Genomic DNA, 27,845 nt, shown 5'->3' with positions numbered 1-27,845 from the left:
CGACCATCTTTATCATTCATTGTGAAGCACTGTCGAAGTCATCGACGCTAGAAATAAAGCTCGAACAATTCAAATCGGGTGCGTTGCTGCTGTCGTGGCTAGGCCTAGCAGCAGACTAACCTCTCGCCGGTGCTCACTGCTTGCGTTTAGGTCGCCTTCCCTCATACTGGCGCCGCGTAATGAACTTCCGTGATCGAAATTATTGTTTCTTGCTGGCATCCACGGCACGAAAATGATAATTCCGGCGGCTGTGTTCATCGATGTCTCGGCAAAAGCAGGAGAGCAAGAAAGCGCTCGCATCTGACTGTGTGGCGGAATGCTCGCAACCAATAGCAGGGCTCCGATCATATCACGCGACTTCGAAGGCCCAATAGCCACTCCAGAATGCAGTGGGAAAACAATTCTTTGTTGTATTTTTAGCGTGAATGCCGCCCTGCCGAAGTGGGCTCTGGGAGAAGAAGGATACGCCTACATTCCCGCGAAATTTCAACAGCCGATGATGCCGTAGAGCGAAGTGCCCCGTGCACAATAATCGGGTAATTTCGCACGTTCACGAGCCATCGCGAGTGCTTTAAGTGTATTTTTTGATAACTTCTAGTTGATTCTCAGCTTTGATTTTTTAATTAATTAAGGAGAAGGCTTGGAGAAATACAAAACACAAGGAAACACAAATTCGAAAAAAAAAATAGCAGTTTTTCGACTCGCATCTCTCCTTAAGGCAAAATGCGAGGGCAAAAATGCTGAAAAAGTATTTTAGTTCTGCTGCACTAGGTGTCAAACTCCGAAAGTACGCAATTGAGACCTGTTCTTGTGAGACCGTCTCTAGAAGTCCTGGCTCTTCAGAATCGACTCACGCCCGTAGCATCGATTGCATTTGTTTTGAAGTGCTAGATTGATCTGTGTGTCCGAATTCACGTTTGTATAAATTAAATTAATTCACTTTCTGTCTTCTACGAGAAGTTGCGAGGGCACGTCAGTCACCCAGGGCTGTCGTTAATTCCGTGGGTGAGCGGTGTGAATTTGTTTATGAAGTATGATGCGGCCTTCAGAATACACGGGAGCGCGAACAGCAGGATTCATACTTCGTAAGCAAATTCGAATTACTCCTCCATGAAATTAATGAAAGTCCTGGGCGACTGATGCGCCCTATAGTTAGAAACAGAAACGCTGGGTACTCACACCCAGCGCCCGAAGTTCAGTGCACAGCTCTGTTCCGTCCATGTTTTCTACACTAAGAGGCACTTCTGTTTCATTGTCTTCATCAGCACAGCGGCATCTTTTGGCCCGAATTTCTTGAATGAGGCCCTCAGACCAGTACTTTGCGTCCAGTTTTTGATACGCTCGACTGATGCGGACGTAATAGGCTACCTCTAGCTTCTTGGCTAGTTTCAAAGCATTTTGAGCAGCATTTCACTTGTTCGTTTTCAAGTGGTGCAAGTGTTTCAATACACCATTTTTTTTTTTCTCAATTCTCTGACTAGAAAATCATCCCAAGGATTTGAACGTCTCATGCTTGCTTGCGGTATGGTGCACAAGTATATGCATGTATGGAGTAACACGCTCGGGGCTGTATCCTTTGCACTCTTTTCGCAATTCTAGGAAAATTTTAAAGAACTTAGAAGCTTTGTTTTGTATACTGAGTCCATCTACATTGTGTTTGAAGTGGTCTAGCACTTTCTCGAAGAGTTTCCAAAGGTGGACATCTCGAAGAGTTTCCAAAGGTGGGCAGTCTTGGCTTGTGTTTGAGCGGGGAGACTGCCAGGAAGCTTCTCCAGTAAGAGCTTCAGAAGGCGCTTCATTTTGCCACCTGTCAAACTGGTAAACGTCATTCCTTTGCGTTCATTGTGCCAAACGTCAAACTTGACACAGCTGTTGTTGATCTCGTGGATTATTCTCTTTAGAGTGCTGCTCGAGGCTTTCGGATTAAGCACCTTTGCTCTATTGTCGTGGTCTTCTGCATCGACCAACAAACCGTCGATTAAGCGCTTCATAATACGAATTCCCATGTGCATGACACCAGGTATGATGAAACTCGGTTCTGCGCTGAATAAAGGAACAAATGCAATTGGCTTCGTTTAAACAATCTTCTCTCACGGTTTTTGCCGTACGAAGAAGTGGAGGAGTTTTGAACACCGTGATGCTACCACCACTTTTAGCACGCTTTTTTGGATTGGCCCTACAAAAGACACGTGGACACCAAGCAGAAATTTCATATCTTATCCGGTACAGATGCATACAGAAATCTCCTGGTCACTTACACGGATGCTACCCCTTTGGGCTACCACATTTATATTCCGTATTAGCCTACCAAGGACTCTGTAATGCTAAAATAACTTTCTTATATGGCTCTGCAAGTTGCTGTCACTCTAAATAATGACAAACGACGGCGTTGTTCACGTCTTGTGCCTGTTCACTATGCAACCATCACCCTCCACCTTGACTAACAGGGGTTCTTTGCCAATGTCTTCCAAAGTCAGCCCTTTAGAGGAAGCACATTTCTATAATACTATCTTCAACTCTTGTTCAAAATGCACCTGAGCACCAGCGGCCTGCCCAGGCGTCCTGAAAATTATAACGAGCCCGTCGAGTTTCTCCCTGTCGGAGTTTATAATCCCGAGTGTTGGCAAGTTTGGAAGTTCGGCTGAAAGTTGCTCCCAGAAAACATTGCCGATGTAGCAATTATTTAAGAGCGCCGCAACGCTGCGTACACACCGTTGGTCAGAAGAAGTGAGGATATCATACTTGGGCATGCAACCACCAGAAAAGCCGCGTTTGACGTTTCGTTTAACGTGGATCTGGACATTTTCGCGAACTGTGATGTGAATGAGGCCTTTGAGGTCAGGGATGAGAAGTTCACAGAGCGTCCACACAAAGAACCCCCCCCCTCCCTATTTGTCATGAATGACAGTATGTAAGTTTTTGAAACCTGACTCAATAAATCTGTGGTTATTTATTTATTTTATTTTTTATATTTTTTGAGATTTTTGTTTGTTTTTTGTTTTAAGTTTATTTTTTGTATTTTCCGACACACCTTCTGCCCCTGTTGAGAAGAAAGAGATAAAGTGAACACAGATGACAACATAAAAATAACCACAGACGCACACTCATTCCCTCCCCCTGGTTAGGACGGCACTTCCCCACCCTTGACCCTGGCTAGCAGGGCTCTCACCTTGCGCCATTACGACTGCACCCAACGAGAGTACAAGTGCAGCTGCTCCATCACATTCACACCACATTCACACACACTTTCTAAGAGCATGTAAAAAGAGAAATTATCACAAAATGAGCACAAAACGGGCAAAAGGGCCCAAGGTCACAAAGAAATTTAAAAAATAAGGAATAAATAAAAAAAAGATTACAGTAAATGTAAGACATAAATAAGAAACACAAAATAATAGACAAAAACTTTGTAAGAACATGAAAAATATTGGATTTAAAAAAAACATCATCTCCTTATCTTCGCTCACAAAAAAAATCGGCATACAGGAATGTATACAAAAAAAACTTTATTTGAGCCCTGAAAAAAGCTGTTCGATGATGTATACATTCCCGTGCCTTTTCCTGAAGACCTGGTCAGCCCTGGTGACTGCCTAGGATGGAGACTCCTGCTCATTCTGAGCGCCGTGCACCAGCACTCCAACCTTGATGAGCAGCCTGATCTTCAGGAAGAGCATGTCTGGGTTTCTCTTGTTGAGGGCGGCTTTCAAATCAGGCATGCACGATTCCAGGATCACTGCCTGTCCCTGATTCTTCATCTTCGGTTTGATGAGCTTCGCAAACTCTATCAGGTAGAGGCAGTGAGCATGGATCAAGGTCATGGGGTAGCTTGTCTGTCGGGATGGCAGCAGCCACAGCTTGAGTCATCAGCGCAGCCGGGTAGTTTAAGGTGATTGTGCTTATGAACTCTGGCGTTATCGGGAGGTGGGCCGCAGAGTTGTAGACCGTGTAGATGGTGACCTGATACAATGTCAGGGCCACCCTCGACAGTGTAAGGTCTTCAGGAGGGACCTGTTCCTTCTTTAGATTGTAGTTTTGGATGAGCTCATTAATCGCAGCTGCTCCCTCAAGCCGCATCTTCCTAGGAATTCTTGCCTGGTTTGTGCCGCGTGTCAGGAAGATGAGACACATGGTGGCGAAGTCAGTCATGAACTCAAGGGTTGTTCTCTTTTTTAGGTCTTTCTGCTCTAGGCCCTGATGTGCTGTCTTTAAGGGTCAAAGCCCTGATAGGCAAACTTTGAGATGAGCACCTCCCTGTTGGCCTTTGACATCTCGAACTTGCCCATCTTGCCAATGAAGGTGTAAATTTGCTTGTCTGAGAGCAAGCACTTTCCGTTTGACATCATGGCTGCAGTCCACTCAATGTACTCCTCCACGGAGCAGCTGTCAGGTGGCTCTGGCGGCGGTCCTGTCACCACCGGTGATGGTGCAAATGGTGGTGGAGTGTCGTTGTTACGACGACCGCCACCACCCCCACCATTGGCTCCTCCTCCCACATTCCCTCCGCTAGGTCCAGGACCATTGTCCGGACCGCCACTTCTCCTTTGTTGGAGCTGGGTGCCTCCTGCTGGCGTTGCCCTGACAGGTTCTGGAGTTTTCGTGACGACTGGATCGTCATCGGTCACCCCTTCGGTGACGGGATCCGTGTCAGTAGGCTCCTTCACCCCCCTCCACCCCCTTCGTGGCTTCCTCGTTAGTGGCCATAGTGTCTTGCAAGAGCACGAGGCCACCTGGGTCCCTCTCTTTGTAGGGCTTCCTGCCGTTCTTGGAGCCTGTGGTCTGTTTAGGCATGTTCTTGTTCGAACCGAAATTCTGCATAGGTCTCAAGCACGCTCTCTAGAGCTTCCACTATAGAACTTCCTGCAGCGCGGATTTTTTTTAGTTCTGTCTTCCAACCCACTACAGTCACCACTTTCTCTGTGTTCAGAGGCATGGGTGACGGGCTATAGCTTGCAGTTTTCTCTAACTGTGCACACTTCTCTTCAAGAGATGTGATTTTTTTGTCTGAGTGCCTCAATAGTTTGCGTTGACGCAGCCTCGACACGACTTGACTCTTCTTCCGAAGCACTGATGATAATGTCCTTTACACTGCGCCTTGCCGATGCCCAACTTATATTAATCCGCACTGTTCTCTCGATCTTGAAAATGCTCTGCTTTGTGCGACCTGCAAGATCCTTGTAACGCCTCTCAGCACTTCTGCACAAAACTTTAGAGCGGCTCTCTAAATGGTCGTTGTCAATCATAAAGACAGATCTGACTGGTATATAGCGCGTAACGAGATTCGGGTATGGTCTCTGCAGAAGCTCATTTTCGTGGAGATGTTTGATGGCTATTTCATTAGTTAATGTTAAGGTGATGCCTTAACTCTCGATGCTAGCAGCAGTAAGTGCTCCAACATTTTCTGAATCCATGGCAAAGGCTGGTATAAAAAATATTAAGCAGAAAGACTCCTGCTAGGCAAGAAGCTCACTGAGGTTGCTCTTCTTAGGTAATACAGCAAGGTAATTTCGGAGATAGTCAAGTTGGCTACACTGCAGCCTTCCATCAACTCTGGAAATTCCGTTACTGTCGATAATCAGTAAAATATTTCTCCAAGATTAGTTAAGTGGACTTTGCTTTTCGTTGGCAACACATGCAACCTTCCTCAGAAATCTCTCTCTGTGTTCGTGGTGTATCCAATATTGCTTCACTTTACTCAACTCGTTCGATGTGAGAGATCCTAATTCTCGGCTTTCACGCTGTCACTCTAATCAATTTTAAGAGTTTGTTGTACAGTTTCAGGTCCATAATGGCCCAACCAGCGGTTGGCGATGTCGTAGCCAGCAATGCACTTTTATTTCGTAGCTCTAGCTCGGCTTCGTTGAATGTTGTCGGTTGGTCGGTTACCGACTTTGTGACAGTGTAGTGCGCACTGTCCGCTTATCACCGTTGATAGGTGTGTGCCTACTGTTCCGAAACTCTGCGCATATATGCGTGCCTGTCCATGGTGATATCTGGACGGCATGCACTATACAATCGCGAAGGCTTGCTGCTGTTCGGGTTTCACTTGAAGCTGATAGTACATCCCCTTGACAGATTGTCACGTCAGCGAGCAGTTCGGCTAGTTCTTCATCGTTTTGAATGGCCAGCAGTACATGACGTGGCGCGATCCTCAATCTCTGGTTGTCCCGCGTCGCGTCTTTCACCAGTTCCAGGACCTCTGCAGAGAAGTATTCGAGCACCGTCGTCAAGTAAACTGGCGCGCACCCGCTCACATGCTTGGCGTACTATCATTTCCTTAGCATGCGGTGGATTCGGCCTACGGGGAATGTGAGGCAAGTTCGCCAAGAGCGGCTGAGCTGCATTCCACATTGGTGCATGCTATCGTTGCCAGTTGTGTTCCAACTGGATGACATTGTAGTGACAACGTAATTTGTCAAGGTCGGTGCAGAGGACCTAGGGGCACAAAAAGCGTAAAAAAATTCTGCGTGCGTGCACTCCTGTTGACCACTGTGGTCGGTTGGTCTAGTTCCCGGTGTAATTATAAGACCCCAGTAGCTCTTACCTAGATTGGCGTGGTCCTTCTCCAGAAATGGTGTGTAAGACTGCAGCTGCATTGAGTTGTTTGTTTCGCCTTTTTAATGCAGCACATGCCTGTATCCAAGGAGTAATTCTATTCGACAGAGCTAAGGCCATAAACTAGCATGTCAGAGTTGACAGGTTGGACAACCGAACAGCCAGGCTTCCAAGGGGTGCATAAACCATGAGGAGTAACCTTGACAGTTCAACGCACAGCTCTTGTGTAAGATGGTAAGCTAAGGTAGGTGTCGTGAGGATAGTTAAAATAGGGCTGGTCTACTAGCGAGCGCGAGAGGCGAGTCGGAATTTCTGAAAATGTTTTCTGAGTGTCATACACTAAATTTGTCCTCAGCACTTCGTAAGCCCATGTGGTGAGTATTTTGCTGTCATGGAAGACTGTGACCACTTGTACGCGCAAAGTTTGCTGAATGAGTTCTGTGGATTTTTTACCGTCACCTCCCATTCCTGCTCCACCTGGATGGACAGGAGCATTTGAGTGCATCTGCGCCGAGATTTCGGCGTAGCCGGTGCTCGAGGCGGGCAGGCATCGCTTGGCATCTGCTGTATCTGATTGCCCATTATGTGTACGTTTCCGTCTATATCCTGGCATTCCATAGAGGATGCGGCTCAAAACGCATTGTTCCACAATATTCTTCGTGCCCGAACCGTCCGCATCTAATGCAGAGTGCCAGTTACCAGTGCATCTAAAGTTATTCTAGGAGAGGGCGGCAGATGCCTGATCAGCTGCGAAGACGTCTTTGTGACCTCACTCGCTTTTGCATGTAGCTGCTGTAGCTCACCACATTTATTCGTGAACTCCTCACCAAATGTTATGTATGTGCAACTGTAGTTTATTTATTAACAGCTGACTTAGCCACCTGCAAGTGCTGCCCAAGCCAGAAGGAGGAATTAATGTCTGTGAGACACTGCTGTCCACTCACTGTTAAGGCACGTCGGCCTAACATGGGATGCTCATGGCTGCATACCTTATATTCCGGGGAATACACATCTGGCGTATGGACCAAGTACAGTGGCTAAAAGAAGTGTGATCAGGGAGCCATCGCTTGCGTGCGCCGTGATGGCTGTCACGACCGACCATTGAAGGCACCGGTGATCCGGGATGAAGATGTCGACGCAGGAAGAAGGTGAACTTGACAAAAGGATTGTTTACATTATATGCACATGGCGAGCTCTCTCAAATGAGCAGGTTGGCTCATTATAAAGGGTACATTTTCTCCAGATCTCTAGATTAAGAAATGCATGCAGGTTGCACTGTCCAATCACGTTACACAACCTGCGAAGGTGACGTGCATACACGACCAACTAAACGTGTCCATTATTGAGGCCTGGTCACTGCCCTCCAAGGTGGCACCAACATGGCTCTTCCTTGTCATGTGTTTGCCACTGGGTGAGGAGTCTGAAGCTCACGACAGCATAGATCAAAAGGGCCATCACAGCAGCTCAAAAAGATCGGCCTAACTGCTCGCTCAATTAGCCGGGCGATTAGTGGCCGCCGTCGCTGTCTCTTCCTAGAAATATTTTGCGTCTTGCGTATACCTTGTGGTCGTCTAGTGAAACGGCTTACGTCATCAGGTGTCACGACTCCTCACCTTCCACCTAGAAAGGACAATACATGGCGGACTTAGGCCGGCAGCTGTTGGGCAACTTGTGTGAAGATCGAAGAACGCGGCTCCCTTGTCAGCTCAGGCGCCGGTCGCAACAGCTCGTCTGCCAGCGGGAAACTCGACCTGAACGTGACCAGCTACACCGGTTGCCTGAAGTGTTGTTGTGTGGTGGCGTCTTCCAGGTCACTACCAATGACGCACCATGGCGCTTTCCAGGCGCTTCACGAGAGGCTTTTTTCCCGAGCTTATACAAACACATCCACACAAATACGAGCAAAAGCACGGGATAGAGCCCTGCCCGCACTGAGGTGCATCGGGTCCATAAGAGCGTAAAACAAAACAGTCCGCCTTGTACATTACAATCAAAACATGAAAGAAGAAATCGTAGTGTTTCTTTTTGTTCTCACTGAAGCCCTGCATTTGATAAGGGTATATATGGGCAAACAGACTGTGAGACTGAGTGAAGAGCCCTGTGTGCTGTCGGCCTACTTAAGCCATCAGCGTTACCTATCAGTTTTCTTTCTCTCTACTCAACATCGAAGTTCTATTGCTGAAGTGCCACACTCCACCTGAGTAAGTGGGCATTTTTGGGCGACATGTATTGAAGCCATTTGAGCGGGCAGTGATCGGTTTGATATGTAAATTCGGTGCCTGACAGATAGCATGACAGATTCGGTACAGCCCATACTGGGCATGCGCATTCCTTCTCGGAAGCGCTGTATGCCTCCTCTTGAACAGTAAGCTTACGGCTAATGTACACAGTGGCATGTTCTGCCCCGGCCTCATTGCATTGACAGATTACTGCTCCCATGCCCCGGTCGCTAGCATGGCATCGTACATTGAATGGGCATTTGTAATCGGGTGCCTGTAAAATGGGATGGCTGATGAGCACAGACTTCAAATTTTAGAATGATTTCGGCTTTTTTGGACCCATATCAACGTGGTGGCTTCCTTTTTTCGCAGCGTATCAGTGAGTGGGCTCGCCAACTTTGAATAGTTCTTTATGTAGTGCTGATAGTAGCTTGTAAGCCCCAAAAAATTGCGTACGTCAGTTTTCATCTTGGGTCGCGGGTAAGATGCTACGGCTTCTACTTTTACATCAGAAGGCATCCAACGTCCTTGCCTGACTACATGTCCCAAGTAGCTCACTTAAGCCCCCCCCCCCCCAAGTTACATTTTTCTGTCTTTACTGTCAAACCAGCTGCACTCAGACACTCAAACAGGTTCCTTAAGTGATTCAGATGCATCACCCAAGAGTCTGAAAAAACGCCGATGTATTCAAGATAAGGCAAGGCAAAGTCATTTGAACCATGAAACACCCTGTGCATGAGTTTAAAAAAGCAAAATGGGGCATTCTTGAGCCCAAAACTGAGTATTAATGGACGGAAGGATGCAAAGGATGTTACGAATGTGACATAGCGACTTGCTCGCGTCGTCAACGGCACCTGCCTATACCTGCGAATGAGATCAAGAGTAGAAATGTACCGCCCCTTATTGATTGTCTCTATCCTTTCCTTGATGTGAGGGATAGGATAGAGCTGATCTCTCGTCTTTGTTACCTTGTGGGGTTTGCGTGGTGGTCTGACGGAAGAACCACACCGCTCGGCTGCTTGGTACGAACTGCTCTATGTTCGCAAGACAGTGCCTGTTTGTAGAATGTGCGATCCGTGCGCTGCGTACCTCTTGAAGGGAAACCGTAACCCGATATTCCTTTCGCTCCGGCCGCCCAGCAGAGTGACCGGAAGTTAGTGATTGCGACTCCAGGAGTGGCGGTGGGCCCATTTCCTGCAAACGGCAGTGTGTCTCTTGTAGAACATCACATCCCTTTCATCTTTGATAGAATCACCATAGCGATCTTGGGGTTGGCGATGTCGTTGTGGACGTGATGCCGTTGTTGTGTCTATCTGGGTCATTAGTTGTGGTGGCCCTGGCTCTTCTGTTAGGATGAAGGTTGATGACACAGGGGAGTTAGCTGTTGGATCCACAGGGGAGTGTGCCGGTGACTTAACAAAGTGGCTGACTGGGCTAGTTGGTTTAGCATACTTGAGGTTTAACAGCGTGAAAAAATACACGGCAGACGGGGAAAAAACAGAACAAGCGCTGACTTCCAGCTAAAATATTATTGACAAGAAGGCTGTTAGTGTACCCGAGTGAACAGAAAAACAGTGAACCTTAAGTTTACTGTTTTTCAAGTTCGACAGGAAACCTCATGTCTGCTGGTGAATCCAGCATGTATGGAGCCGGCACAGGGGCTTGCCGAGTTGTTTCGCCTTGCTCTCTGTTCCCGCTTGGCATGCCGTCTTCCTTTTGACTTTGGTCGACACCGGGTTTTATGTGGTCTAGGTGCCTTGGAAACGTTTCTGTTCCACATTCAATCATCCGAGACCTCAGCCCGAACCTCTTCATTATCTTTCCTTCCATCCATGCAGGGCTTCTTCCAAAATTTTGGATGAATACAGCTTGCCCTACAAAAATTTATCATCTCGGTGAGCGATACACCCTGGTGTTCTAGGGCATTTCCTCAGACGGCTGAGGCTGCAGTTGTGGGATCTCAGTGACTATCTCGCGCCCGAACGTTATAGTGGCTTGTGTTTTTTCCTGTTGCTGCTGACACAGTGCTGTGTTGCTTATGCAGGAACAGCGCCAGCCTGCATGAAAATGTTCCTGTTTGGTTCTTGGCTCACGCCTGTTTTGTTTCGACCATCGTCTCTGCTTGGCCTTGTTTTGACCATCGTCTCTGCTTGGCCGTTAGGGGAGGGATAGTATGGAGCACTTGTAACATGTTACTCCATTCTTTTTTAAGAATTCCTCAAATTCGGAGGAATTAAAAGACGGGCCATTGTCCGTCACAAGCTTTTTGAGGAGCCCAAACGTTGTGAAAAGGTTTTGCATTTCCTGGATTAATGTGGCACTTTGAATGTTGTGCATGCAGCGCACTTCCAGCCATTTGGTGTATGCATCGACCACCACTAGCAACATCCTCCCTTTCATAGGGCCAGCAAAGTTCGCTTGAACGGTGTGCCAAGGTGTGGTTGCGCGCTCTCACTGAGGTGTGGGTGCTTTGCCTGGTGCCTTTCGGGGCTGGTGACATGTTACATAGTTTCTTACCACTTTTCAATGTGGCTGTCAACACCTGGCCACCAAAAGTAACTTCTAGCGCAGGCTTTCATTCCAACAATTCCTCTGTGGTTCTCGAGGGCCAGGCCCAATACACTTTCTCGCTTTGAGAGGAATCGTCACTCTGCAGCCCCTAATCAGGCAGCCCTCCTGAATGGAAGATTTGGCCTCGAGCTTCCTGTATGCTGCAAACTCCTCATTGGCTAGCTTGCGCAGTTCACTGCTTCTGACCTTTTCTTTCACACAAGACAATCCTGGGTCTTGTTGGGTCATTTCAGCCAGCTGACTTGGCGCTAGTTGAATGCTTGGCGTGGAAACCAGCATGAGCACATTTCCTAGCGGATAAGCCTCATCAACATGCGCTGGTAGGGGAAGTTTGCTGAACCTGGCCTGGTTTCTACACCCATTTGCAATCATAGGTGGCTATCTTTAGACACCAGCGGGTCATTCTGGGCGATGGTACTGACTGCACTTGTTTCTTTTCGCCCATGATACCAATAAGTGGTTGATGGTCTGTTATCACGGTTACTTGCTGGCCAGCGATGTACTTGTGGAAATTGCTGACACCATATACAATGGACCACCCTTCTTTGTAAAGCTGGGAATAGTTCTTTTCCGTGCTTCCCAATCTACGCAAAGTGAATGCCATGGGTGCCTCTCAGCCAAAAGCATCTTCCTGAGCCAGCACTGCCCTGGTACCGTACGGTGACGTGTCTACGGACAAAGGGTTCGGTTTCATCGTAATGCACAATCACTGTGCAAGTGCGAACCATGTGTTTGAGCTCCACAAAGATGGTTTCATGCTCCCCTTTCCATATTCAGTGCTCATTTTTCTCCGGCAGTCTGTACAGCTTCACTGCGACATGTGCCTTGTTCCTTAGGAAGCGGTCATAGAACAAGATTAGCCCAAGAAATGCTCGAAGAGACGTTTTGTCAGTTGGTTTGAATGCCTGAAGTATAGCCTTAATTTTGCTCTTGGTGGCGTGCACCCCGTTGGCATCTATTGGGTGGCCTAAGAACTCAACTGACGTGATGCCCAAGTGGCAATTGTCTTTTCTTAGGCGTAGGCCCATCTCACTTAGCCTCGTTGAAACCTGCTCCAGATGATCTTCGTGCTCACAAGCACCTTTACCGTTGATAATGATATCATCAAGATAGACATTCATCTCCGGAATGCCGGCCAGTGTTACTTCTGTCATTCTTTGGAAGATGGCACGTGCGGCGGATACTCCAAATGGAAGCCGATTCACTTTAAACAGTCTCTTGATCATGTTCACTGCGAGGAGCGCTGCTGTTTTATCGACTTTCAGCTGCTAGTAGGCTTGGTACAAATCCAACGTTAAAAAAAATGTTCCACTGTGCAAGTTTTCGAACACCTCTGCTGTAGTTGGAAGAGGGTATGCAGCCTCTGCGTTTACAGTGTTCCTGTAGACACGAAACACACGCAATGTTCCATTATTTTTCCTAACAAGAGCCCAGTTGGAATGCTGTATTGGTGAGAAAATGCCCTGATGTTGCAGACGGTCAAATTCATATTCCATAGGTCCCTGCAGGGCCAGGGGCATAGGACGAGCCTTGAAAAATCTAGGGCAGGCGTCTTTTTCCAATTCCAGATGAATCAAGGGGCCTGTGTAGCCAGCCATCAATATCCTCTCTGAACACGTTGTGGTGTCGCGAGATGACTTCCTTGTTCTCATCAGTTGGATGTTCCACCTGGTGGGTTCTGTGAACCTCAATATGGAGAGGAGCTAGCCAGTCTCATCCTAAGAGGTTGCTTCAAGCTTTTTTCATTAGCAGCAACGGTAGCACACAATTGTCTGTTTCGAACTTCACCCAAACATGGGCTGTTCCCAGGACGCAGAGTTCTTCCTATGACCAAGTTCGCGAAACGAGTGGCTCCTGGGAAAGCAGAGGGACGTCCTATGGCCACACTTTCTGATAGGTTTTCTCGCTTACGAGGGAGTGTGCAGCACCCTTGTCCACTTTAAACTGCAGGGATTTCCGCTCCACTTCTACTTTCATGAGGAACTTGAGGCAGTGTGTGTGCCCACTTACTGCATGGAGCTTGTAAAAGTAGTCGCTGCATTCATTCTCCTCTGTTATGAATTCGGGAGTTCGATGGCATCCCACCGCTGCCACCACTGTTACGATTTCCGGATTCTTGCAATGGTAGCGGTAGTCGAAAGCGGCGAGCAGTCGAACGAACTTTTCTGAAGCCTTCACCCAGAGGCGGAATACGAAGGCAATCATTTTTAAAGCAGCAACAAATAGGAACATTTACTATAGCAGGTTATCGTTTTTACAGAGCCGGCCAGCACAACGAAGTCGGCTGAGGCAAAATCGTTCAAACATGGGGCCGGCACGGCCTTATTTGGTCTCTTCTATGAGACCAGTTTCTGATGCTTCAAGGAGAAGGTGAAGCTTTCCCCGGAACGGCTCGGTGGTTCGGCGGAGGAGGCGACGCTTTGCCCAGAACTGCACGGTGCCGCCTTCTGCGTAAAAGGTGGCGCTCGGAGGAGGGGGGAGAGTTTTGCCTGAACTGCGCTCGTTCTCGTGGAAAGAAGCGCTCCCGAACAAGGATCATGCCTGTGGCATAACAGCACCCCCGCCGCCAGACAATGCATCCGGAGTTTTGAGCAATCTAGCGCGGCTCGGAAGGAAGGATGCTGGTTGACCGTTGAGAATTGTGGCTGTTCTGCTCTCTCCGCCCGTGGTGACTTTCAGAGTCCTGCAAGGATCACTAGAACGATGGAGTCGAGCACAAAGATAAACCACTCTGGCCAAAGCAAGCGCCCTCCAAATGCTGATCAAATCGCCAGACCAGCAGAAAGAAAAATATTTCCTCGAGATATGGCTGAGCTAGTAAAAATAGCATCACGAGCAACGTATCTCAGGAGGAACACATAATGATGACACACCTTTACTTAATGTCAGTGCATGATACTGCTAAGCCAAACAATTTTTTTTTGTGAGTGATTCTCAACTGGGACTTAAGCAGATTGGGGACAATCGAAGCTGCTGAAGTTAACTCAAATTGGCCCCGAAACTACAATTTAGAATATGAAACACTTCGTACACACGCACATTGGTGTCGCTTGCAAATGTCAGACCGTTAAACGAAACAGAGTCATTCGATAAGCTCTCGCTCAAAGAGCTCAGGCAATGAGCATTCCAACAAGATAAAACATGCTTGAAAAAGTAAGAAGATAGCACTGAAAATCAAACTTGCACACGTTACACAAAACAATGTTAAAAGTTGGCCTACACTGATGCGCATAATAACACGTAAAGCAAAACGCAGAAAGTGTCTTAAACAGCACCTTCAAAGTTTTTATTTTGCTTTTGCTGCCATGAAGGCAGTTTGAACATAAGTTGCTGTTTTTTTTTTTTTGGAAGTGTTCCAAGTGCTTTATCAATATTAAAATTTGCAGTGGGCAAGTCTTCTTCTTCACAAGGAGAATGTCCTGTTTTGTCTTTTCTCATTTCAAAGTAGCACGAATAGGCTCGTGCTGCTGAATTCTCACCGTGCGCTTGTGCCTAGTTTTGCTACATTTTCACTTGCTTGCGGCTTACAAACAAGCAAAAACACAGGCGGTCTTTAGCTAGGAAGTTGTGCGCTTTTTTTATCATGCATTGTCATTTTGAGTAGCCACTGAGCTTATCGATTCAGAAGGGTACAACGAGTAGGACAGGCATTACAGAACTTACATTTCTCCACACATCCAAGTGAACACTCATTTTTTTCACTGTCTGCTCGTCAATATTTCCATTTTTAACGTATACTGCCAAATGTGCAACTCGTCCATAGGCACTCGCTGAAAAAGTTAGCACACTGTAACAGCCTCCTCAAACCTGGGCACAGCATTTTCTACTGAGTTATAGTACACGACAACACGGTCGTCGGCAACCTCAACTGACCAGTCTTGAATGTTCCGATTTATTTCTGCCAAATCCTTGAGCTCGCTATGAAGTGACTGAATAGCTCCACAAACAGGAGAGTGGATTCTCTCATTGCATATTCTTGTAGCATCACCATCACCTTGCTTTTTGGACAGCTTGACAGGAGGTGCTGTCTGCGCAGTGGTTGTTTACGTCCCTGTGCAAGTTTCGACTGATGTGAAGGGCAGTTGGGAAACAATTGAGGAACAGCACTATCCTTGGGAGCCGATTTGATACGCGTAAAGATGGCGTAAATACTGTGGTGTTACCAGCTGGATGTGGCCACTGAACTCCACAGTTGCGGCAGTTGTTTGTTGTGTTTCGCTTTCCTGTTTCACGTGATCGTTGACAGGGTGGCTTCAGGTTCTGACGACCCTTGTAGCTATGGTGGGTTGGATGTAAAGCTTAATTTTTATTTATTTATTTATTTATTTATTTGTATACCCTAAAGGCTCGTAGGGCATTACAGGGGGGGGGGGGAGATTTACAAGGAATTGAATACAATTTCATTTTAGGAACACAGCATATGAAAAGGAAAACTGGAAATATATTACAGAAACAATAAGATTTCACAAGTGAACACAATCAAAGATCAGTATAAAATACAATTAAGTGATCCATTGAAAAGTGTTATCTCGCTAAAGAAACGAGTGGAGCACTGATTGAAAAGACTGATTATTGTTCATAGTGACAATGCTGGATGGCAGTGAATTTCATTGATCTATTGCTAGTGAAAGAGGTGAATTCTGGCATTTTTCAGTGTGAGCGAAAAATGGCTCGACCTTATAGGCATAATCTAATCTAGACGAGATGTGGTGCGCGGGTATAATATCAGATTGCGAAAAAGACATGGTATGGTAGAGTGTGTGAAAGTAGGATGACCGGGTGAGTGTTCGATGCAAGGCGAGTGAATGCATATTAAGTGATTTTTAGTTTTGTGACACTTTGAAATCGAGAATAAGGTAATAGGATGAACCGGGCTGCTTTTTTGGGGGGCCACTTTAAGGTGATTAGACCAAGTGAAATAATGTGAATGCGAAATAGTAGATGCGTATTCTAATGAAGCACGAATGAGTGAATTATAGGCTAATAATCTGGTGTCCCGGTTCGCGAGATGCAGGTGTCGTCTCAATAGGCCGAGATTCTTTAGGGTGTCAGAAGTTATGCACTTTATGTGGTTTTTCCAGGTCAAGGTCGAATTAAATATTACACGTAAGTGTTTATATGGGGAAATTGTGTCAATTTTTATATTGTCAATTGTGTATGAGTTGGTCTGAGAATTTGTTGCCGTGCTAAATTTGATGTGCTTTTTTTTATCTGTATTAACTTGCATCTGCTATACGGAGCACTAATCGGACAGTATATTGAGGGCAGGCTATAAGTGAATGATGTCGGTGGGCGACGTTACTTTCTTATATATTAGGCAGTCATCTGCTAAAAATCTGACAGATGCACTTATGTTGGTAGCTGTGTCATTCATGTAGATCAAATACAAAAGTGGACCTAGCACTGACCCCTGTGGTACCCCAAGTATTACATGTTCGCTATTTGATATATGGTTTTGAATTCTGACAAACCGTTTTTGGTTTGTTAGGAAATGTTCAATCCATTTGTTTTTTGGTGAAGCTGGAGATGGCGTTCTTTTAAAATCAAGCGGTTTTGAGGGACGCGATCGAATGCTTTCGAAATGTCGATTGAGATTGCGTCAACGTACAGTGATGAGTGCAGTGATTGATGATCTGTCACTAATTCAATAAGTTGGGTTTGGCAAGACAGGTTTTTGCGAAAGCCATGCTGGGTTATGAGAAGTAAGTTGTTGTTGTTTAGATATACTATGATATGTTTGTGTATTATGTGTTATGTGCTGCTCTAAATTTTCGAATTAATTTGTCACACCTAGTTGCAGTGAAAATGCCAGCTGAGCGCTGTCAATACTTTTTTCTATCTTAGAGACTTCACGTTCGACTTCGGACAGCAGTCCTTGCTCAAGAATTTTGGACAGCTTTAGGGCGTGCAGCATGGCATATTTCCGCAATCCGCAGATGGGTCGATGTTGTCGTGAAGATGATATGGCTCTTGATTTCATGGCTGGCGTTCAATTTAGCTGTAGTGTTGGGCAAGCTGTCAGAGTTGGGCATGAAAATTATTGAGACTATCACGTACATTGTTTTGTTTGCCTAGAACGATACACAGCAAAGGCTGTGTTGACTGATGGTGCAAAATGAAAGTTGAGTTTTGTTTTTGCCGCTTCATACTAGGACGTTGCTTCTAACGTGCTGGCAGGCAGAGGTTGGAATAGGTCATACAGCTATTCATCGATGTAGTGAACCAAAAAAGCTTTCTTGCGAGTGTCCGACGTGATGTTGCATGCTGCGAAAAAGCTTTGGTATCATTTTACCCACTTTGTCCATTCAAGTCCGATGTTGTAGGCATCATGGGCTTGAAGGTCAATAGTTGAAAACGTTGAAAGTTCATTGGCCATGTTGCTTTTGTCCAGGAGTTTCTGGCTGTCCATTCAAGTCCGATGTTGTAGGCGTCATGGGCTTGAAGGTCTATAGTTGGGACGTTGAGAGTGCATCGGCCATGTTGCTTTTGTCCAAGAGTTTCTGGCTGCATGGAAGATGTAAATTTCTCTAGGTTGTTGTCTTCAGTTGTATGGGTGGTACATTTTAACGTTTGTGCTAGCACTGTAGCGTTGGCATCGTGCCGCATAGCTTGGATTAACATAGAAAGGAATGCGATGAATGGTTACTTGAATGCCATGTTTATCGACTGTTGTAGTTGCCAACCGAATGAGCCAGCCTGGCTATATTCGGATGCTACACAGAGGAATGTGCCCAGTCTTCAGTTGTTCTAAAATACCCATTTCAATTATTTAAGTATGTGACTGTGGCTTAGCTTGTTCTGTCGTTTCTGTAAGCAGTCCAGTGGGCTTTTTGGTAGCCTTACCTGTAGCAACGTTCGAAAGTGCACTTGAGGCAGCAGTTCATGTTTCGAGCACTTTATCAAGTCCCGAAATCGCGGCTCAACTGTCACAGGTTTCCTTACAACCAGCAGACATCTGCATGGTCTCGAGAAGTGATTCAAGGGGATCAATGTTCGAACTCATCCACACTTGCCACAGGCACCAATTGTGTGATCAAGTTAGTCGCAAATGCACTACATTGCATATAACAGATGGTGTCTCTTACACCTTCCTTGGCTCTTTTGTCTTTTTTGTTTTATTAGGTTATGTCTAATGATAAGTCAAGAAACTCTATAGCAGAAATCTAGGGCCGACTGTATCCTAATATTAGTAAGTACGAGCGTGAGTGGCATCTACTCTGATAATATATTCCATTCACCCCAAGCTTCTTGGTTGAGATGCAAGAGAAGTGATAAAAAGCTTATTGATAGTTATTAAAAACGTGCCTCTACAATTTTATTATACAAAATGTGCCTGTAATTAGGTGTCCTTGTGAGCTGTAAATATGGTTGTAGAAAACACCTCATATTTTTTCTGTGATTTGCTGTTCTTTCACTAGAAAAATGCAGTTGTGAACAAGTCATATTATTCTTCGTAATGTTGAAAACATGTCACATTTTTTTTTTTTCGTTATTTGCTGTTCATTCATTAGAGAGTAATGCAGCTGTGAACTAAGTTAGCCATCCATCCTGTTTGTAATTGTGCTTTTTGCCTTTCGTTCATAATTGCCGTAGTTTTTGAAGCCTTATTGTGAGTGAAAGATTTTTAAGTGCTTCATTTTGTATAGGTTGTTGTGGCTTGTCTTAAAAGGTTGCCTTGTTTTACTGGTCTCTGAGGTGTAGGATCTGACCAGTGTGTATTGTTGACAGTGATACTGTGTTGCCATTGACCCTTTTATAATTGTTTGTGAAGTGTCATGCAATAATAAAAGTGTGTGATATAGCCTGCCATTTTTTTCCTCTTTACTATGGTTACTTTTTTTTCTAAACATCCGCAGGGGCGTCTGTGCAAGCAGACGTTTGGTGAGTAGCGTCACCACGGACCCGAGCTAACGAGGAGGGGCTTGAGCCCCCCTCCCACGCCTGGCTGCACACAGCTGAGCCAATGGGGTTAAGCTTGTGCAATGTGTTTGGACTTTTAAGGCCCTCAAGGAGGCGACACGCCCTCTTTTCGCACATGCTTCATGTATACGGCTCCCCTGAGCTGACTTACCCACGAGAAACTAGCAGCTACCTTTTAAGCAAAGCTACAATGAGTTGAAGGTTTTGGTGGCAGCAGTGGCAGAGCTCACGAGAAAGCTGGTGCCAATAAGTGTGCAGAAGTGTGAGTGCACACCAATAAACTCTCTAAGTTATGCCAGTCACTTTTATATTTGTACCTTTTTTTAATAATTGATTCTTTCTCGATCATGGGCTTGTTGGCTCTTAGTCATTTCTGATAAGGTAACGTGTCTTGATTATCAAGGTCACTTATTACTTCATTGTTGCCTCTCATTGTTGCATTTCATTTTTTGTTTTTTCACATGTGGTCATCATTACCTGTAGCAACAGAAGTGCTGCGCTGCTCAGCTTGACGATGGAGGTTCGATTCTTGGCATAGAGGAAACGAAAGGTTAGGAGAGGGCATTGCACAATGCAAGAGAAAGGAAAAAAAGACAAAGGTAGCTCAGGCACAAACAGGTGAAGCCTTGCATGGCTCCATTTTCTTGATAAAGAAAGGGCTCCTAATGTTTTTTCTATATTTTTTTTACTTTGTCTTTCACTTTCACTCTGAATCTTTCCTATCTTCTTACTTCCATCTTTCCTGGCTGCTAGGACCAGCCAAGCTAGGCACGTGAGGCTATAGCAGTCATGTACGCCTGACATGTGCAGGCTTTTAGCACGGTTAATCTGGTAGAATTCTCTGGTCGGGCTTCATTAAGGATGGGTGCTGCCGCTGCTTAACTCTTTCGTTACCGTGCGAAAATGGTTGTTTTTCATATGTCTCTGAAAGATCATTTTGCCATATGAAAAAGTACTCCAGCAAGTATTGCAGCATTTCAAACTTTGCTCAATGATATGCTCTTTTTAAAGAATGTATGTTGTAGAGCAACAAAAATATTTTGGAATGAATAAAAAGGTGAGAAGTGTAGAAGTGAGAAGTGGGTCACAAGTTGGTAAAGAGTGCAACGAAAAACACTATATATACAAAAAATATTCAAAACAAAGAAAATTTAGAATATACATGTTGTAAATAAATGATCCAGAAACAGTATTAAAAAATAATGTTGTACAAAAATGTTTCTCTTCACATAGACAAAGAAAATCGGAACCGAGGTGTTGCTTCGTTGCTCATGCCATGTGGGGAAGCATTGCATGATTTTTCATGAGACGCAAGTGTACTTGTGCACTTTTTCTCAGTAAATTTTTGTTGTGTTGCAATAAGAGTCTCCCAGTGTTCGAATAGAGATAGATGTATACCTGTGATGTGAATAATCCCTCAATAAATTAGATGTCCAATGAACTTTACTATTTCATCTAGCGTCTCCTCTTTCTTTGAGCCACCTTACACCGCATAGGTTAGCGTTTCAATATATGAATCCAAACATATTTCTTGGCACCTTTGTGCATATCGTATTAAAAAAAGGACAATATCGGGCTCAGTTCTAAAACGTTTTGCACTGCTTCATAGTCAGGGCCAAGATGTACTCTGGGGTGTTCTCGTTGTTGGGAGAAGCTCTGCAGCCGGCGCCAGCCCACTGCGTCCCAGCGAAGTGTAAACCACACATGTAACCAGAGTAGCCATAAGATTAAGCATTAAGGTCAGAAGTCATACGTCCTTGCGGCGGAGCAAACAACTTGAGGATGTGAACAAAACAAACCCATGAACAGCTGTAGATGTGTCAGGCTGATGCAAAACATCGTCGCCATAAAACTCGAGTCAAAGTTGAACGCTAAGCTTGTTGTCACTCAATTCAGGTGGGGTTGCAAGACAGTTTCGAGCAGCGCATGCGTTTTTCAGCGCTGATGCGCACCCATGCGCGTGTGACGATGACATTATAAGAGCGACTAGTGACACCAGATGCGACCTTGCGTCTGATATAACGATGCAAGCAAAACCAAAGCTGCTGTATGCTGTCATAGAAGGCCACCGCAACAATTCAAACATGCGGCAGACCTTCGCAAATATTTTTTGTCATACGAATTTTTTCTGACTCCTAGGAACAGCTTTCTATTGAATATATGGCATAAATTACTGGCTATCATTACTGCTCAACATGGTCAAATTGCGCAGCTGACACTCTAATTCGATATTCCGCTTGCAGAGGTTCTCTTTTCATTTCGGAAGTTCGATGTTACTGTACCATAATCACGAGGGGTACGCATTTCTGTCAAGTTCGCCAGCCCAGTGCACTTTTCCAACAGTACACGCACATTGGTTTGCGCGAATGCCTCTCAAAAATCACTATGTTGCCGAAATGGACAAATTCAAATTGATTCTGAAAGTTGAGTGGCTGGACTAGCTACTAGAAAGCACTGGGTGCACGAGAAACAAATTTAACATGCAAAATTGATGATCCAAAAGAGTATTACCGGTGATCAATTTGGATAGGCGTGGTAACGAAAGAGTTGAGAAAACAGCTAATACATTTGGAGCTTTGCTGCTTTTTCTACATGATTGTACAACCTTAAAGTCTCTCCACCTTGACGAAACATTCAGGTTTTCCGTCACCCAAAAAGGAAGAATTCTTTGCTATTTTAGGGTTATAACAGAAATAAACGTGCTCCTTACCATTGTAAAGAAGGCAAGTTAAGTGTAAAAATATTCATATTGTAGGGCTATAACTTGATTTTGTTGCTTTTTTTTTTACTACGTTGCTACCAACTGTAGTAACTTCGACAGTCGTGTGTTGAATCCAAAGCCCAGATGAAACATATCTCTACAGCGCCTGTGCCGCTGTAGTCATTGCCATTCTTAATGGAATTTTGCTGCAGTGCGGCCAGGGAATGACGTAACATTTCTAAGATGTCATCTATTAAATATTTTCACATGATAAAGGTAGTTTGAAATGTTTCATGTACAAGTGTGCTCAATACGAGTCACAACGTAATGTCAGTGCTCAAAACAGCATTAACATTCCAAAGTGGCACATGCATAAAAAAAAAATTGGGGAATTAAGATTGGCTCAATTAGCAGTACTTTCTGAACTAACTTAGTGTAAGTCGATGTCATTGTTCAGCCTTGGGGTCGCTTTCATCATCAGCAGCATGTTTCAACTGATATTGAGCGTGTCTGTACACTGCATTGAGCAAGCTTTGGTCTCGAGAGTATGCACTGCTCAGTATAACAAGTCCTGTCAAATATAAGAGGTGAATGGTGTTGAGATGAATGCTATTTGATTTGCCTGTATAGCGCTACATAAATAAATGGCATTCATTCTTAAATCATTATGAAGTTTAATGGCTGTTAAGTCCATTCATTATGTGCCTGTGTGGCAGAGATGTTAGTCGCTGTGAACCTTCTCTGGTACAGCTCTAGGCATGTTGAGACTAGGAATAATGCAGTATTCTTAAAAGTGCTGCCTTTTGCGAAAGGATACAGACTGCCTTGCACCGTAATTGTATACAATCTCTTGCAGTGATCCAGTTCTTGTGGTGCTCTTAGCAACTGAGATTCGGGCAGTGGTTGAGAGTTGTTTCAATTTTCAAAGGTGTCAGAACTACCAGAGAAGCTTGTTTAAACTAAGGTTTAAACAACTCAACTGAAAGCAGAACAATGGAACGCAAAAAGAGACATTACTTGTGTGAGCTAAAAGACTTCCAACATTCCCTCAGACAGCCTGTAATCGGCCAGTTGGCTGTAAGCTGCATGGCCTGCATTTTTGTACAGTGTACACAAAAAGACACCAATGGAAAGTATATAAAAAATATTGCCTCTAAATCTGATTTTTTCACTCTGACATTGTGTAAGTGCACTTCCTGTAGCACTTGTTTTTTAGCTCTGGTGTAATGAGTGGACGCATAATATGGCTTTGAGTATTCAAGGACCTTGAAGGGTCATGAAATGGTGTGAAAGTTAAGACAGGACAAGAGCGGTAGCTCAAACTGGGTACAGAAGGCGCAGTAACACTAGATGACAAGTGCTGATGTGTTGCATGTTAACAGTACCAGACAGTGAAAATTTCAGGAGCCCTCTACTATGGCATTTCTCGTAATCAATATTGCGATTTTGGGATGTTTAATGCCAATTATTATTATTACTATTATTATTATTATTGAGCGCTTATGTGTTACAGTATCCTTCACCGCCAATGTGCTTTAGCTGTTGTCATGACCGTCCACCTAGGACAGGGCATAAGGCGTCCACGTTATGATCGACTTTTGATTCTGTTTTGTTATTACAGATGGCAAAAGACCTGCAACTTTGCATTGGATAACCTCAAGATCTGATCAGTGACCTGGAGTTGCTTTATGGCCCCAGTTTTTTGGTTGTTGTTTTTTTTTTTCATTCATATTTAGTGTACTGTTGCTGGCTACTCTATTTTTGCCAAAAGCTCATGCATGGTTGAGTAAATAAGAGAGGCCTGTTTGGGTACTTTTGTGGCAGTGCACATTTTTGGCACATTGCACATATTATGCTGGTATTGTTTGCTTTTCTGGCCATTTTTCCCCAAGCATCGAAGGGTACTGTTTGTATGTTTCCTCTGTCCTGTCTTGTTGAAGCAGACGCTGCCTAATTTTGAGCAGTCATGATCATCCCTTTCTGGATTGCACATGTGATAAAGTGAGCCAGATTCTGTCAAATCAGTCAAGGTAAAGCTGCAGTCTTAATTGTTTAATTTCTTGTTAATGGCCTTTAGATTAAATTTGAGCTAATAACACGACACGGTGCAGTTTCTAGAAAAACTACAAATTTACCGAAATATTTGCCTTGCGTTGAAGCCATACTTGGGCGTTGCCATGTTTCTCAAAACTCTGGGTGTTTCACGACCTCTGTAAAGTAGTAAAAGCTTTCAATGGGATTTCGACAGCAGAGCTGTCTAAAGCCAAGGTACAGCTGTGAGCAAATGTATATGAGCCGTTGCCGTTTATATACCTTTCCCTCTCCGCAGTCTAGCGGTGAGTTGTTGGCTGTCGAAAGCTTTTCTCTGACGAATTCCATCAGAGTGATGCTCTGAACAAACGATTGGTCGAAGCAATGAGCTTGGCAGCATACAGCTTGTCACTAGATGGCGTAAACAGCAGTTTTGGCTTGTGCTTCCGTGGTCTGCATGCTTCTGCTCATGGGCAAACATCCCTGGGGATTCGTTGTCCAGAATTTCTAGCCTAGCTGTGAGAGCAAAGCCTGATCAAAGGGAGAATCCTCATAAAGCTAAGCAATGAGAGGGAAGCCTAGTGCATAGAGTTTGCTATAATTACCCTAGACTAAACTCTGGCGCTCGAGTGTGTGGGAACTGCTAATCACGGCGCTTCAGCCAGCAAGGGGAATGATGGGTAGTACACGCATTTGTCTAATTAACCTTTCTTTGGCTCCGTTTGGCTCTGTGTAGCTTGAATCGGCTAAGCAGGGCAGTTGCGCTTCACCATCTTGACTTTTATAGGCTCACCGATTCAAATCGGCTCACGAAGTTCACGACCAGTTGTTTCTTTTGAAACAAAACCAAAATACAGCAACAAACAATGCCACATGTGTGTTCAAAGGCCGCAAGCACAAATGCTAGGCACATCCATGTACTACCCGTCATTCCCATGGTGGCTCAACGATCGTAGTACCAGAGCTGCCGCCAGTTGATCTTAGCTCTGTGGCCTAGTGTAGCTGCTCAAACCTGGTAGAAAAAGGTCCAGCAGTGTGGAGAAGGTCATGCTGGGTAGAAAGAGGGACCACAAGGATGAAGCATTGGCTATAGCAGAGCTGGTGTGGTCGGAAAGAGAAAATGGGGGTGTGATCGACTGTGCCGGTGAAAAGAGTTGGCCAGGGGCAGTGCCCGCACAAACACAGGTCAATCTCATAAAGGAAGTGGAGGGCCCCTCTGGCAAGCATTGGCAAAAAGCAGAGCAAAGGCACGCTAATGCCACCAGCTCCCCTGTTTAATCAGCCTTTGCAATGTTAAGTTAGTGAAGCTGTCCATAGTCCACGTCAACTATGGTGTACGCAATATTTGTTGTGAGCATATTTTTTCTTTTATGCTTACAGTGGAAAAAAACATTCTAAATTTATTTTCTTATGCCCTATCATTTGTTCTATTCATGTTTGTGATACCAATGTTTGATTGTATTACTGAGGAAACGTGTTTTTTCTTGCTACTGGAGCTGCAAGCTGTTAGCTGGAAATTTCATAGAAAATTTTTTTCACAACTTCAAAACGTGGTGGGACATGAACCACGCATACTGCAAATAGCAACCATTTGTGCAGTCGTCAGTTTGCGTTTGCTGTGTAGTGTGCTCTGCAGTGCATCAAGGTTGTTGTTTTATTGACCAGTTCATTCATCCTATAAAGTGCATTGCTGTTGTTCTGATAAAGGGGGACGCTGTCCTCCGCTTTGTGTGGGAGATCTGTAGCAAGCTGGCGTTGTGCAATACATTTATGCAGCTCTTTTTCCTTCTCCGTCTCTATTTACATGCCTCAACAAAGCCGGCCCTCATATCAGCGACTTTGAAGCATGGGATGCTGGTGCAAACCAAGTCGTAGATGACTGTGGGTTCCCAGAGGGTGACGAGGCCAGCTATTTGAAATGCAGCCACTGTGACTTCACGAGCTATGATGCAGCTGCGCTCATCGGGCACCAGCAGCACGACCACGCAGTCGCCGATCTGGGGGTGCGCTACCAGTGCCACCTGTGCGACTCTTCGTTCGTGTACAAGAGGCGCCTGCAGCGGCACGTCCAGATGCACACCAACTCGAATGCCGTCCGCTGCTCGTTCTGCTCCAAGAAATTCTCGAGTAAGAAGCACCTTTCGCGCCACATCCACACGATGCATTTGAGCGTCCAAGTGCACCCGTGCCACCTGTGTCCAAGCAAGTTCTCGCGTAAGGACAACCTCGTTGCGCACATGCGCAAGCACCATCCCATGTTGCCAAGTGATGACACAGTGTCATGAGTAGAAGGCGTGAGACTCATGCAAAGCAACCAAGAATATCTGAAGGCATGCGATTAAAAGGACAAAGTACTGGATGGTGTGCAGGAGTGGTGTGCAGGAGTGGTGTGCAGCGATCATGTGCTATGGTATGCGATGTTATGCGATGGTGTGCACCAGAGTGGACAGACACTCTCACTGAGGTATGGCCTTATTTTGTGAAAGGGCAGTGGTTTAGCCCAGTGAACGGTACGACTGATGGGACGAGAGGTAAGGTAACAATGAAAACATAACCTGTTTTTACAGTGAAAGCTATTATGAGATCACAACTTGGGTCACGCGTGGTGCTGTAGTTGTCCGCCGCCGCCGGTGTCCATAACCCCATCGCACGAAATTAGGAAAAAATTTAGTACCAATGACACAGTAAGGCTCGAACTCTGGTCTGCCAGGTGCTAGCCCAGTACTCTACCACTGAGCCACGGGCTTGGGACTTGTTGGCAAACTTGCCTTATGCAGGCTTGTTGTCAGGAAAACAATCGTGTTTATATGACTTATAAAGCGTTTTAAAACAGCGAAAGAACAACCAGCCGTCGCACAATGCGAATAGCGCAGAGAGTAGGTCATTCAATGCTCCATTACAAAAGCTTGTTCACCTATTGACTGTGGCACATACCCACTTCAGGTATAATTAATCGTCGTCAGCTGCTGCATGAACAATTGGCACAAAATTCCTCACAATTGTTTAGCGGATACCACGCTTCTAAAAAAAATTGACGAAAAATAGCATAGCAAATTTCGGCCTACTACCCTAAAATTTTCATTATTAATTTTGTAGTGGGCATCAAGCAAGTGTGCTTGCAGCCGTTACCCAATGAGTGTTTATAAAAATCTCCGAAATGCCGTTACTCTAGCTTTAGCTGTGACTGTGCTGCGCCTTCTGTGCAGGCCTGGTATTTTTTTATTTTTCTGCATATAACTCGTACAATAGTGTGGAAAATTCGCAATTAAAGTCAGCGAGCATGTTGTACGAGAATATCGGTTTTCAAAGTGCTTTGCAGCAAAGAAAGTGGCTGCAACAGTAACGGCTGACACTGACAATATATGAGGATTAGGGTGTGACACCGGTAACTGAATACAAGTGAAAATGAAATTTTCGCTATCTTCAAGCTAGTGCTGGTATAACCATAAAAGTGTAAAACTAGTTAGCTTAGCTGAAATGTGTGGGAAATGCATGTGGACTTTTCTAAAGAAAACTTGAGTGTGGGTGTTAGTTGCAAGTGCGAGTTATATGCAGGAGCAGGTTACCCGTGAAAAAAATACTGTATGTGCTCTTACCTTATCTCTTTCCTCCTGCTGACCAGCACTGTTCCTGTCGAACGAAACACGCTTGGGCCTAGCTTCAACGTCCTGTGTTGATGATATTGTTGTTGCAGGTGATAAGATGGCACTATTCCTAATGAAATCAAATATAGTGAAATGTTAGGAATGTGCTTGTAAGCTCAGTTACTGGAATAGACCTGGTGATGTCTTCTAATGAATAATGCTTTGTGTAAACTGGGATAATAAATTTGTCATGTTGTGAAAAAGTAA

At 45.0% G+C, this 27,845-nt stretch overlaps 1 long non-coding RNA gene across 1 annotated transcript; it reads left to right on the top strand.

The window, feature by feature from the left end:
- The first annotated feature begins 2,954 nt into the window (after nt 1–2,954).
- Nucleotides 2,955–27,845, top strand: LOC119163148 (uncharacterized). The gene is made up of 3 exons (XR_005108660.2): nt 2,955–19,524; nt 23,585–23,668; nt 25,813–27,845. It is a non-coding gene; the product is annotated as an uncharacterized LOC119163148 (long non-coding RNA).

The sequence above is a fragment of the Rhipicephalus microplus genome, chromosome 9, assembly GCF_043290135.1.
Source record: "Rhipicephalus microplus isolate Deutch F79 chromosome 9, USDA_Rmic, whole genome shotgun sequence".
In the NCBI taxonomy this organism is placed as follows: Eukaryota; Metazoa; Arthropoda; class Arachnida; order Ixodida; family Ixodidae; genus Rhipicephalus; species Rhipicephalus microplus.
Note: the sequence above shows the minus strand (reverse complement) of the source record. Positions and strands in the feature narration are given on the sequence as shown.